Raw genomic sequence first — 13,226 nt, 5'->3', positions numbered from 1 at the left:
CTTGAAAATCTTGCCTGCCTTCCTTATACTTTAAAACTTACATGTCTTTGTTGTTGTAAAGGAACACTTCCCTATTCTCTAATCATTTTTTTATCTTCTTACATTTTTGTTTTCCTCCTGACTCTGACGTTCTTTCCCCTCTTTCATAAGGACCACAGTCCTCTTTTACTCTACTTGTGGATTTCTCCTAAGCCTCCTTTGTCCTTCCACTTATTTTTTTATTCTCTATCACTCTCTACTATTTTCAATCACCTCATCGATGCTGTGATTCACACTTAAAGTAGTAATCTAGAAGCTATGACTGCATAATTGGCTCAGACTGTGGAACAAAAAGAAAAAATGGGTTAAAAATATAAGATTAAAATATGAAGGGTGATTCTAGAAGTCCCACCATAATTTTCTACTAGGAGTTTCAGATGGAGAGAATGGAGGTTGAGGAATGAGGTTCATATTCCTAACCAAATAAATGTAAATGAATTAAATTCCACAGTAAAAGAAAGAGACCAGTTTTAAAACTCAGCTGTAGTGTGTAAGAAATATACCTATAATAATTGTTGGAGAGCCTTTGTAAGTAAAGGAGACAAGAATTTTTTAAAGACAAATGCAAAAAGGGGAAACAAGTGTGATAATACAGGGGGAAGAAAGCAAACCCCAAAGCATTTAATATGGTAAAAGATATTTTATATTGAAATATTTAATCTACCCCAGAACAAACCATAAACCTTTTCAAACTATATAACTTTAAATTATGTACAGCAGAAACAATTAAAATACAACTCAAAAATGACAGTCATGGAGTGAATGTATGCTTCACTCAAAATTGCCAGAATAAGGATACAAGCGACACAGTAATATGACTACTTCAATAAAACAATTAGCCAGTGTGATATCTGTTTGTGCTCAATGCATACTACGTAGTCATTTTAAACACAATGGAATATTAACCAAAAAATAATGTATCCGGCAGGAATGGTAAGCTCAGATTTTAAAAGGGAAAAATCAAATATACAATATTCACTTAAAACAATGTAACGAACTTAGTAATCACAAGATAACAAGCAAAAACAAACATGAGATGCTATCGCCCTGCCAACACTGTCTTTTTGGAGTCAATAATTAAAAACAACAAACCAAAACTCTTAAATAACTGGTATTAATAAGAAAAAATAATGAACAGCATTTTAGAAGTTAGTAACAATGAATGGAATTTCATACAAAAACTTGGGGGTGCAGCTAAGGTTGTATTCAAAGCAGGAGTGTTGCAGCGGCGAAGCACATGGTTGTTGAAACCAGCCTGCTTTTTACCCAGGTCTGCCGTTGACTTGCCATTTATTTTCTTGTGTGACTTTGGGCAACTTATGTAACTTGTCAGTTTTCTAATTTCTTAAATTGGGGTAATGGTAGCATAAACAATACATTAAGAAAATATATACACACAATACACATGCAAACACCCTGAAGGCACTAGAAATGGCTCCTATAAAATATAGCTCTGTGTTAGAACTGAATGCTCAACTCAAGATAGGAAAAGACTAGTAAAACAAGTCTAAAGAAAGTAAAGAAGTTATAGTTAAAAGCTAGTCAATGAAAATAGAAAACAGTAAAAGGGTATTCTTGATCAATAAAACAACAACAACAACAAAACCTAGTACTTTGAAAGAACCAATAATATGGATAAACCTTTGTAAAATTAAGAAAAAAAAAATTAGTTGACACAAATAGCATTAGAAATGAATGGGAGTATGAGCATTTTTTTTTTTTAAATCACAGTTTTACAGTAACACATTTATGTTTGTAGCTAGTACTGTAATAGTATCTCCATTTTATAGATAAGATAATTGAGAGACAGAGGATAAGTAAGTTTTCTAACATCACACAGCATTAAGTGGTAGAGCTGGGATGTCTACAAATATTCAGGTGCTGGAATAAATCTCATAAATTATAATGTGAAGAAACCTTAAAAATTAGAAAGGTATGTCATATCCTCAAGTAGAATATTTTAAGGATTTTAATTAAAAAACAAACTTTTTCCCCAATTAAGCTATAAGTTCAATGCGATGCCAGTAAAAAATTCAAAATAATTTTTTTATGGAGCTAACAATCCAATTTTGAAATTGATGTAAAAGTAAATAACCATAAAAAGAAAGCTGTTGAAAATTTTCAATTTAAAGAAACTGTAGTATTTTAACAAATGTGGTATTGGCACAGGGTCAGATATGTTGAAAGATGGATTGGGGTACATAGAATATCTGATGAAACTTTTTCTAAATTTGTGGCAAAATCTATGCATATTTATTCTCATATTTTAACAGTAAAAAAAATAACATCCAACATTGATATGAGTGTGTTGATACTGGGTGTACAAATTGGTTCAGTTGTTCTGAAAAACAGGTTGGCAGTATCAATATATATCAAAACAAAACACATAAGCAATTCCATTTCTAGCTTTCTATTTTGGAAAAGTGTTCCCATAATACATTGTTCATTAACACAATGTTCATTGTAGCCTCGTTTGAAATAGATAAATATTGGAGAGAAAATTAATGCCCATCAATAAAAGTGGTTAGATAATTAATAATGGTTAATTTTTAAATTAACCATTAAACTTTAAAACTTTAAAAAAGTGTATTTGTACTATGACGTATTTTTCAGTGGTAAAAAGACTGCTATATGCCTGAGTGCTTGTGGACACACTAACACACAGGTATGCTTTGTTCTATTCTCAGAAAGATACAAAATATCGCCCCAAATACTAAAGTATCATTCTTAAGGAACAAAAAAAATTTTCAGAAAATGTGTTTAATATACTCACATTTATATGAAAGCAAAACAAAAGATTTGCATATGTGCAGATATGCATCTAAACACCTACCAGGTGTTTTGGAAACATTTACATCAAAATGGTAATGGAGTTTGCCTTAGAGAGGGCAATGGTATTGGTGTGAGGAGTGATGAAGATTTTCATTTTTCGTTTGTATATTTCTGCATGAGTTACTTGAGACAGTGTTAGTGTGTTCTTTAGAGAATTAGTTTTTCAAAAACTCAAGAGTGACATTCCTCTATGCAATAGTAAAATTAAAATTCCATATGTTAATCAGCACAGCCAATAGAATTGGGACTTTTGAATGGGCACCTTGGAAACCTCTGCTGAGTGAGAACGTGTTCGTGGGTGCACAGTTCGTGTTTATTGCAGTCCACCAACGGTAACGTGTGTACATCAGGATTGTATGACTACATTCTGCGGAGCTCAGCGTGGACTATGTGGAAATAGAATTTCATTGAGAATTAACTAGGTAAACTCAATTAAAATCATTAAGTTTATTCCTAAACTATAAAAACGAATGCAACTACATTTTCCTGGTGGGAGATGCAGATGGCTGTGCTCTGAATATAGGAGAGCTTAGCTTTATAATGTCACAAAACAGCATTAAAATATAAAATCTTTTAATGATAGAAAATAAAGACTGTGAATTCCAGTGAAATAATTGGTGGAGGTGGTCTCCTGTAAGACACCCATGGGCCGGTGATTCTAGTACTTTCTTAGCGGTTGACCTAAGCTGGTTGACCTTCAGTCACCATTGTGGGATGAGTTGCCCCTAATCTCAGGAAATAGATCAATCTTGAACTCTTTGCTCAAGGTTGCCCTGAATTCCCATTAGAGAAGGGACAAGCCAGTGCCTGGAACTCCCTTTTTGCAATAACTTTTCAGGCTATGAATATAACATGAAGAAGGGAGAGGCCAAGATTAACCCACTAGGTTAGGCTAAAAAAGCAAAGCCCTGTGCTCAGCAAGATGCCAGGCTGCTGGGCTTGGCGTAAGTGGAGAGAAATATATTCAGCGTGTGTTTTGAAGTTCAAGTTTTAATAGGAAGTCCTCTGCCCCCTTTCACCTCTGCATTTCAGCATCTGCATACGTCAGCTCTTACAACCTGAGCAATAAGTCTAGCCACTCTTGCCCTAAGCATTTTCTGTGTTATTCTAAATTAATGTGAACTTTTGAGCAGCAGTTTACCTAATAATAGCCCTCAGAATACTAAGTAACGTCTTACGGCCTTAATCATATTTGTTGTGCGATCCCAGAATACATTTGGTGAATGGTCTGTACTGGAAGGTTTTATTTTATTTTATTTTTTAAATAAGTGTTATGGTGCCTATCCAGAAGGTACTACACAACCTAAACAAAACATTTTTCTCAAGGTAGCTCTCAGACCACCGGAGCTAGTAGGGTAACTTTGACCACGTGTGGTAATAGTGGTTCTTAAAGGCTGGTCCTTAGCATCTATGTCACTGGGGAACTTGTTAAAAATGCAGGAACTTGGGTTCACTCCAGACCCACTGAACAAGACACTTTGTGGGGAAGGGTGTTGGGGACAGCTATCCATCACCCGACCAGCCCTCCTGGCAGTTCTCACATGTGCGTAAGTCTGAGTATCACAGCTGTGAATGTTAGACCATGGGGCATGTTGAAAGACTGATTGATTGCTCTCATCTATAATCTATTAAACACTGTTTAGACCAGCACTGTGTAAAAGAAAATGTGAGCCACATGTGTAATTTCAAATTTTCCAGTAGTCACGTTAAAAAAAATAAAAAGCAGGTGAATTTAATTTGAGTAACACTTTTTAACATGATACACTCAGAATATCATTTTAATATGTAACCAATATAAACCTATTTATAGGTGTTCTACATTCTCTTGGAAATCCAGTGTATTTTGTATTTACAGCTTATTTCAGTCCAGCCACGATTCAAATGCTCAATAGCCACACGTGGCTGGTGACTGCCATTTGGAAACACAGATTAAAACCCAGTGGAAGTTACAGCCCTTGCCTGAGGGGAATCTAGGCCTCAATTACATACTTTATTGTGAACCAGCAGTATTGGGTTGAATGAAGAATTATTTATCAAATTGATTGAGTCCCAGGTCCTCAGCTGTCTCTCCAATGGGGAGCAGATAGAGCCTCAAAATATCATAGTGTAAGAGGGTCTTTGCTATCCAGTCTCCATGTGTGCCCTGCTGAGACTGAATATTTGTGTTTTCCCTGTCAGAAAAAATCCGTATGTTGACTCTTAACCCCCAGTGTGATGGTGTTGGCCAGGGCACTAGGTGATTAGGTCATAAGGGTGGAGCCCTCGTGAATGGGATTAATGCCCTTACAAAAGAGACCCCAGAGAGCTCCCTCACCCCTTCCACCACTGAAGACCATTGAGAAGACACAGGTCTATGAACCAGGAAGTGGGCCCTTCAGACATACAATCTGCCACTGCCTTGATCTTGGACTCTCCAGCCTCCAGAACTGTGGGAAATAACATTTCTCCTGTTCACAAACTACTGGGTCTATGGTATTTTGTTACAGCAGCTCAAACAGACTGAGACATGCGCCTTCTGGTTTGGGGGAGCTAAGGTACATCTGGCCCTTTTGTAAATGGTGGTAGATGACATTTACTCCAGTCTAGTAGAAAATCTAGGGGAATCTTTCCTCAGGCTTATGGAATGAACAGGAATAAATACCCCTTTTTTCCAAGAAAGGGAAACGGGAGTAGTGGCCAGTACCAGGGATTTGGTGCCAGAAGCCAGCAACTGAAGCCGGCATCTCTGCAGATTTGCTGAATCTCACTTTTCTTGAGTCCTGTAGGGGCAGTAATTGCCTCATGGGATTGTTGAAAATCAAATATACATGTGAAAACCCTTTGTAAAATACATGGTACTTCAGGTACCTGTCTAGAACCTCAATAAATATAGCTTGTTACCCAAATATATTTCAGGTCCTATTCCTTACACCTCAACGTTTTTATATAATTGTGTTTGAACCCTGAAATCTGGGCATCTTGGCAGGAGGCTTCCACTGGCCCCTAAGACCTCGTAAGTGGTCTAAGCAGTTCACCCTGAGGTGTGATGGTGCAAGAATATTCAGTTCAGACAGACATCACTGCCATTTATTGAAAGGAGGGTGTGTCTGTGGTTATATCTCTGTCTTTGCCTAACTAACCTCCGTTCATACGGTTTGTCTTACATTTCTTTGTGTGAAAATGAAGAAGTTTTAGCCTTTCAGCTATCCTATTTCCCCTTTCCGTTCCTTCCCTTTTATTCATCATCATTTTAATTTGCAGACTGGAAATGAGACTTTCTCCATCCTTAAAAAAAAAAAAAAAATCCTCTGTTTGTTTCGTTAGTTGCTACAGTTATTTATACTAATTAGCATGGTTCCTCCTGCTTTATTTAATAAATACTTTTATTTATTCTTGGTCTCTGTCAGGAATAGACCACCTACATTCATGGTATTTTCCTTTCCTCAGATTGTTTAATTTGTCTTATTTATCCTGTCACTAAGGTTCTGCAGTGGATCTTTTCGCGCAAGGCTGTTCCTATTCTCTCTCTCCGCCCACCCTCTGCCCTCTGCTGACCTTGACAGAGAAACTCCTCACTCCTCAAGCTTTTGGCTCTCAGCACCTGTCTCTTTTGCTTTCCCATAAAAACAACAGTTTGAATTCTTTCAATTCCTGGCATTTTTGTATCACACACAGTTTTTAAAGGCTTCTTAGATGATTATACTCTTACATTCTCATATTAAAGTCCCCACCCCCTACTCCCCACCACGTGTGGACACAGGAGGAGTCTCCAGTCTATAATCCAGAAGAGGGTCCTCTCCAGGACGCGACCCTGCTGGCACCCCTGATGGGACTTCAAGCCTACAGAAGTAAGAAATAGCGTTCTGTTGACGAGGTACCCAGCCCGTGGGTGAGTGGGGACAGCGGCCTGCGCTGGCCCAGACGCCTCCCCCGCTCACCCACTGTGGCCGTGGTCTGCTCTCAGGTGGCATCACCTCTCAGCTGGAGTGGTTCAGTCACCTCGCTGGTCTCCTGCTTCAGTTCTTAACTCTAAATCTACATCTTTAGCACAGCAGCCAGCGTGATCCTATGCAAACCTCGGCTGATTTTTGTCACCACTTGGCTCAGAATATCCCAGTGGTTCTTCATTTCTCTTGGAGAAATATCCAGAGCCCTAAGCCGACTCCCCAGGCCCTACATAAACTGGCCCCTTTCGTCCCTCTGGTCTCATCCCCAGTAGTTTACCTGGTGCCCCTGTCTTTGCCGCTGCACTGATGTTCAGACGTGTTGCTGCCGTGACACTGGCTGTTTCTTCTGCCAGATTTCTCTTCCTCCAGACTCTTGTTTTCTCACCTCCTTAAGGTCTTATTCATAGGTTCTTTCTCAGTGAGGCCTTTGCTGACCACCCTATTTAAAATTGCAACTCCCTCCCAGGAATCCGTGAATGATCTTTCCTGTTCAGTTTTCCTTTGGGAGCTTCCCGCTTCTAATATACCACGCTGTACTCCTAACTTTTTGTTTGCTGCATCCCCTGTCCCGCCCCCCCATATTAGCACATAAGCTCCATGAGGACAGGAATTTTTGCCTCTATTGTTCCACACACGTGCCCTTTGGGCCTAAACACTGCCTGGCGTGTGGAGGGTCTCAATAAATATTCATTAGATTAATGAATGGGAATTTGGGTGAGACTGTCATGGGGTATATACCAAATGTTTATTTAGAAACTCACTGCGTGTTGTTAAACATCTGAGTTTTTTATCTGATATTCTAGTCTGTTTCTGTAGTTCTCTGGTCGTCCATTCTTTTTCAGCATTACATGAGTTGCTTTCTTTTCTCTCTCTCTCTCTCTGTGTGTACATGCATGCACACTTGGATGCAAAATCATTTTGGTCTTTCATGGGGGTTTATGGGTGGACTCTTTGAAGCTCTGTTTCCAAGTGCATGCCTTAGACTGGTGCTGTGGAAAGGCAGCTCCCTGGCAGTGTGGCCCACATACCAATCGGAAGGCTGCTCATTGCAGACATAAAGGCTTGATGAGGCCAGGGGACCCATCTTCCTTACACTCTTGGAAGTTTGGAGTATGTTGTCTTTCCGTGGCCGGAAGAGACTTATTGACAAAGTAACTCTCTTAATCTGATCTCAGAAGAATGTCATCATGGGGAAATGTATGAGTGGCTGTAGTTCCCTTTCCTTCTCTCCACATCATGCGTCCTCAAAACTTAAGGCCCGGGACTTCCGTGGTGGTTCAGTGGTAAAGAATCCGCCTTCCAATGCAGGGCACGCGGGTTTGATCCCTGGTCGGGGAACTAAGATCCCACGTGCCGTGGGGCAACTAAGCCCACGTGCCACAACTACTGAGCTCGCCCGCCTCAGCTAGAGAGAGAAAACCCTCACGCCACAATTAGAGAGAAGCCCACGCGCTGCAACAAAGAGCCCCCGCGTCACAACAAAAGATTGCACGTGCCGCAGCTAAGACCTGACACAGCCAAAAAAATAAAATAAATAAATATTTTTAAAAAACTTAAAAAAAAAAACAAACTTAATGCCCCAGCCGCAGTTTGGGCGGAGAAGCTACTGTCTAGTTCTGCCCCAGCCGATGGTTCCTGGCAGACTTGTGTCCTTGAGTAAAGACCTGACAATCTGTTGCTGAACTTAAGCCTGTCTTGCTTCTAGGGGAGAGTAACTATTCCTACCGAAATCCAAATAGACATATTTATTCTCATTTTTCTGCAAAAATGAGAATTACGTTGTGGATATTATGGGGAGAAAGTGTCCTATGGGGTAATCACTAAAACTTCCATCCTCTGAGGACCCAGGGTTAATGTCCCTCACTGGTCACTGAAGTCAAATTCATATCTGGGACACATCTTAATTTCAGCCAGAATAAATTTCCCACCCTCTCCGGGGTGAAGACGTGTACCGTAACCTACCTGCTACCATCCTGGGTCAAGAGGGCTCCTCGGAGGGTGCTGCCATCTTAGGATTCATCACCTGTCTGTGCTGACGCCAGATTAGAAATCTGGTGGCGTTCATTGCTCTAGTAGCCTCAGTGAGAGGGAGCCTGTGCTCTCGGTCTCATAAAGAGCCTCTGTACCTGCCACTAGTGGTCACTAATTCATGGGCTTATTGCCCAGGCACTGTGGACGCTAAGAAAAGGGAGAGAAATACCTGTGAGGAAAGTCACCGTCCCTCTCGGTTGTTAAAAATATCTTTGCAGTGAAAGCTCAGAAGTGGTTGTGAATCTGAGATTCAGGATCCGCCTCCTCTTCTCTTATCCCACAGTTGGTTAATCTCTCCCCAAACCTTCTTTGTCTTCAGTCTTCCTGTGGTTCTCCTGCTTTGCTCCTGACCAACGAGCTGAGCCCATACCCTGTGCCTTGGAGTCTATATCTCTGCCAGCTCTCCTTCCATCTGAGTAGATCTGCAGGTGTACTGCCCCCAGCTCTCCCCACCGAAAGGATTCTTGTCACCACTGCCCTTGATGGCCACTTCTGAAAGTGGCCGTAATGGGACAGCTTCTCATTTTCTGGTGGCAGCAACACAATGTGTTGACCCATGTGTGAATTAGGCACACGTTCTTTCTTCTTTCATCAATTGGTCATTAAAAAAACAAAAAACAAAAAACCCTGCATAGCATAGACTCTGCAAATTATGGGACTCTTAACAGTGGATTGCTGATGGGCCACTGAGAATCAATGTCTCGGTTGCGCCCTCCAGTGGACAGTTGCAGATACATGGTCACCTGTGTCCTGTAGTCCAGCCATAAGGGGTCTGTATGGCAGGTCTCCCTTCGGGGATTGACAGACACCAGGGAGCATTTTCTCCACCACTCATCTGCAGGGCTATATGGCAAGGCTCTTGCACTGAGGTCTGCACCCGATGAAAATCTCTCTTCCTCTAATTGTACTTAAGTATGGAGCTTTCCAAGTTACCCAGTAAATGGGTCAGCGTGGTATTTCCAAGCGTCGTGTATGCTGTCTGCAAAATCTGAAGAGGCAATTGAATTCCTAAGTATTCATCCAAATGAGTTGAAAACTTAGACCCCACCAAAACCTGCACACAGATGTTCATAGCAGCTTTATTCCTAATTGCCAAAAATTAGAAGCAACCAAAATGTTCAGGTTTTTTTTTTTTTTTCAAATTTGATATAGAGATGCAATCCATCCAAATCCATAAAAACATTTGGGTATTTTTTCATGGAAATTAACAACACGATTATAAAATTTAGATGGACGAAAAAATGGTCAAGAATGTCTGGGACACGTCTGAATGTCCATCCGTACAATGGAGTATCATTCAGCAATAAAAAGAAATGAGTTATCAAGCTTAGGGTATTAAGGTAAACAAACGTTGGTACATCCAGACAACGGAATGTTATTTAGATCTAAAAAGATGAGCTATCGACCCATCTTGATAGCATGGAAGAAACTTAAATGCGTCTAACCAAGTGAAAGAAGCCAATCTGAAGAGGCCACATACTATAGGATTCCCTATGATATTCTGGAAAAGGCACAGCTATGGAGACAGTAAAAAGATGTGATTACCAGGAGAGTGGTGAAGGCATGCATAGGCAGAGCACAGGGGATTTTTAGGGCAGTGGAACTCTCCTGTATGATACTACAGTAGCGGACACATGTCGTTGAGCGTTTATCAAAATCCATAGAAGGTGCAACACAAGTAGTAAACCCTAATTTTAACTATGGACTTTAGTTGTTAATAATAAACAACACTGGTCATCAGTTGTGACAATGTACCACACCAATGCAAGATGTTAGTAACAGGAGAAACTGTGTGGGGTGGCTATTGGTAACTCTTTACTTGGTGTGTAAATTTCTTTTTTTTTTTTTTTAATTATTATTACAAATTTATTTTTTTTTTATTTATTTTTGGCTGCGCTGGGTCTTCGTCGCTGTGCACAGGCTTTCTCTAGTTGCGGCGAGCGGGGGCCGCTCTTAATTGCGGCGCGTGGGCCTCTCATTGCAGTGGCTTCTCTTGTTGCGGAGCATGGGCTGCAGGTGCGCGGGCTTCAGCAGCTGCAGCACGCGGGCCCAGTAGCTGTGGCTCGCAGGCTCCAGAGCACAGGCTCAGCAGTTGTGGCGCACGGGCCCAAGTGCTCCACGGCATGTGGGATCCTCCCGGACCAGGGCTCGAACCCGTGTCCCCTGCATTGGCAGGTGGACTCCCAACCACGGTGCCACCAGGGAAGACGTAAATTTCTTTGTAAAGCTAAAACTGCTCTAAAAACTGCTCTTTCTCTTAAAAGAAACCAAATAGGCCTACCAAATGCCATTCTTTTATAGTAGTAAGATTTGGGAGATAGAACAAATTGCCCTGGATATTGGAGGGGATATTCTGGTCTGTCTTAGAGCACCTGACACTTAAATCTTTATCTGTAAATTAAGTTCCTAAAAGCTGGTGACACCCTCTGGCACAAGGGTACTTACCACTTGTTCTCCAGATGCAGACACAATGACTTAATCAATATATTGGGTCAAAGTGATGTTCAGAAGCCTGTTAAGATAAATGGGGTCCCTGTGAACTACATTATCACGGAGAATGGGAGTTGGCAGAGATTGAGTGTGAAATGGGGAATATGTCCTCATGTGAAGACAAACTGCTTTGTTTTTTCCTGTTGAATGAAGAATGTTTTCAGCAAATCCTCAGCTGTCACATCAAGTGCCAGAGTCTTGTGCTGATGGCACCGCATCTGGCCCAGTAGATTCTATTGGTTACGTTTGTGACTGTCAGTTGTCATCCATCACAAGCCATCTGATTTTTTCAGGAGCCAGACAGGCACATCAAATGTGGACCAAATCCCTGCCTAAGTCTTTGATAGTGTCGGTCTCTGAAATTCTCCTGGAATGCATCATCATATCTTGTCCAGGGTATGGAATAGTGTTAGAGTGTAGTGGGTGCTAAGGTGAACCACACAGATACCCCAAGTTTCCACCCACTTTCAGGACTTAAGTACATATTATACCGACAGATGCTGCTGGGAGCATTGCCTGATGAAGCCCAAGAGCTCAGTCCCTGCCCTAGAATTCTCTGAAGACGCTTCCTCCCACCAAATTATAGCCCTGCCCCGCAGGTGCCCCTAGACCTGTGGAAAGTCATCCGAAATATAAGTGCGGCAAACACTAGATTATGCGATTAAGGAGAAGACCCCATTTGTGATAGCATCAAAGGATATATACACAGGGCTAAATCTGAGCAATAGGTGTACAAAACCTCTATGGTGAAAGTCATGTAACTTTATAAAGAGATTGAAAGTAATATACATGTGAACTGAGTTGTAGTAATTATTTATATTTTGTTGATTCTATTTCATGTGAGTGCATAATACTTAATGTCTTAAATTCCAGTTCTTCCCAGATGGGTGTATAGACGCAATGCGAATCCAATACAGATTTTATAGGCTTTTTTAAAAGAATGGAACTCATCAGGATAATTTTAATTTGTGTGAAAGAAGAAAATGGCCAAGAGTGGGGAGGATACTTCTAAAGGAAAAGAGCAGAGAGACTTGCTGTAATAGAATTTATTATGTAATTTTATCAATTATGAAAGTATAATAATGGCTCAGGATTAGACAACTGACCAGTGGAGTAGAGTTGATAGTAAAAGATCCATGCCTGTGATATGTCAGATCAATCAGCAGAGATGATGGATTATGCAGACTGGAAAATAGCTATCCTTATGAAGATGATGAAATCGGATTACCAACTCATACAATATATACGAATTAACTGCAGAAGATTAAGAAATTAAATGAAAGAACAAAATATAAATACATATATTTTTAGAAATTATAGGTGGATGTCTTGGACCGTAAAGTAAATAAAGTTGTCTTAACTACGATGCAAAAAGTTTTGATTATGAAAAAAAATGACGAAACTACGTTAAAATTAAGATCCCTGTTCATTAACAGATATCTTAAAAAATAGAGTAAAGATATTTACAAACACACACCAATTAAAGATTACATCAGAAATATATGTAGAATTTCTACAAAACAATAAGAAAAGCAACCCAGTGGGAATAAAATGGGCAAAAGATACACAAGCATTTGATAGAACAGGAAACACATTTGGCCAATAAACATGAAAGATTTTTTAACATCATTAGTGATTAGGGGAAAAAATTGAAGACCTCGGTGAGATACAGTTTTACATTCATTTGATCTGCAAAAATTCAACATTTGACACTTTCAAGTTTTGTATTAGATACGAATCCATGGTATCTCTTAGACATTGATAGTGGAAGTCTCAATGGGTATGTCTTCTTTAGAAAAAAACTATTACCTTCTGAAGTTAAATATTACCTTATGACCCAGTGATTGTACCCCTGGACATATAACCAAGAGAAACTCTTGTATATGTTCATCAGGAGACATGAACAAG

The sequence above is a fragment of the Balaenoptera borealis genome (assembly GCF_965194805.1).
Source record: "Balaenoptera borealis genome assembly, chromosome: 21".
Classification (NCBI taxonomy): Eukaryota; Metazoa; Chordata; class Mammalia; order Artiodactyla; family Balaenopteridae; genus Balaenoptera; species Balaenoptera borealis.
The sequence above is the reverse complement of the archived record's forward strand: the minus strand, read 5'-3'. Positions refer to the sequence as shown.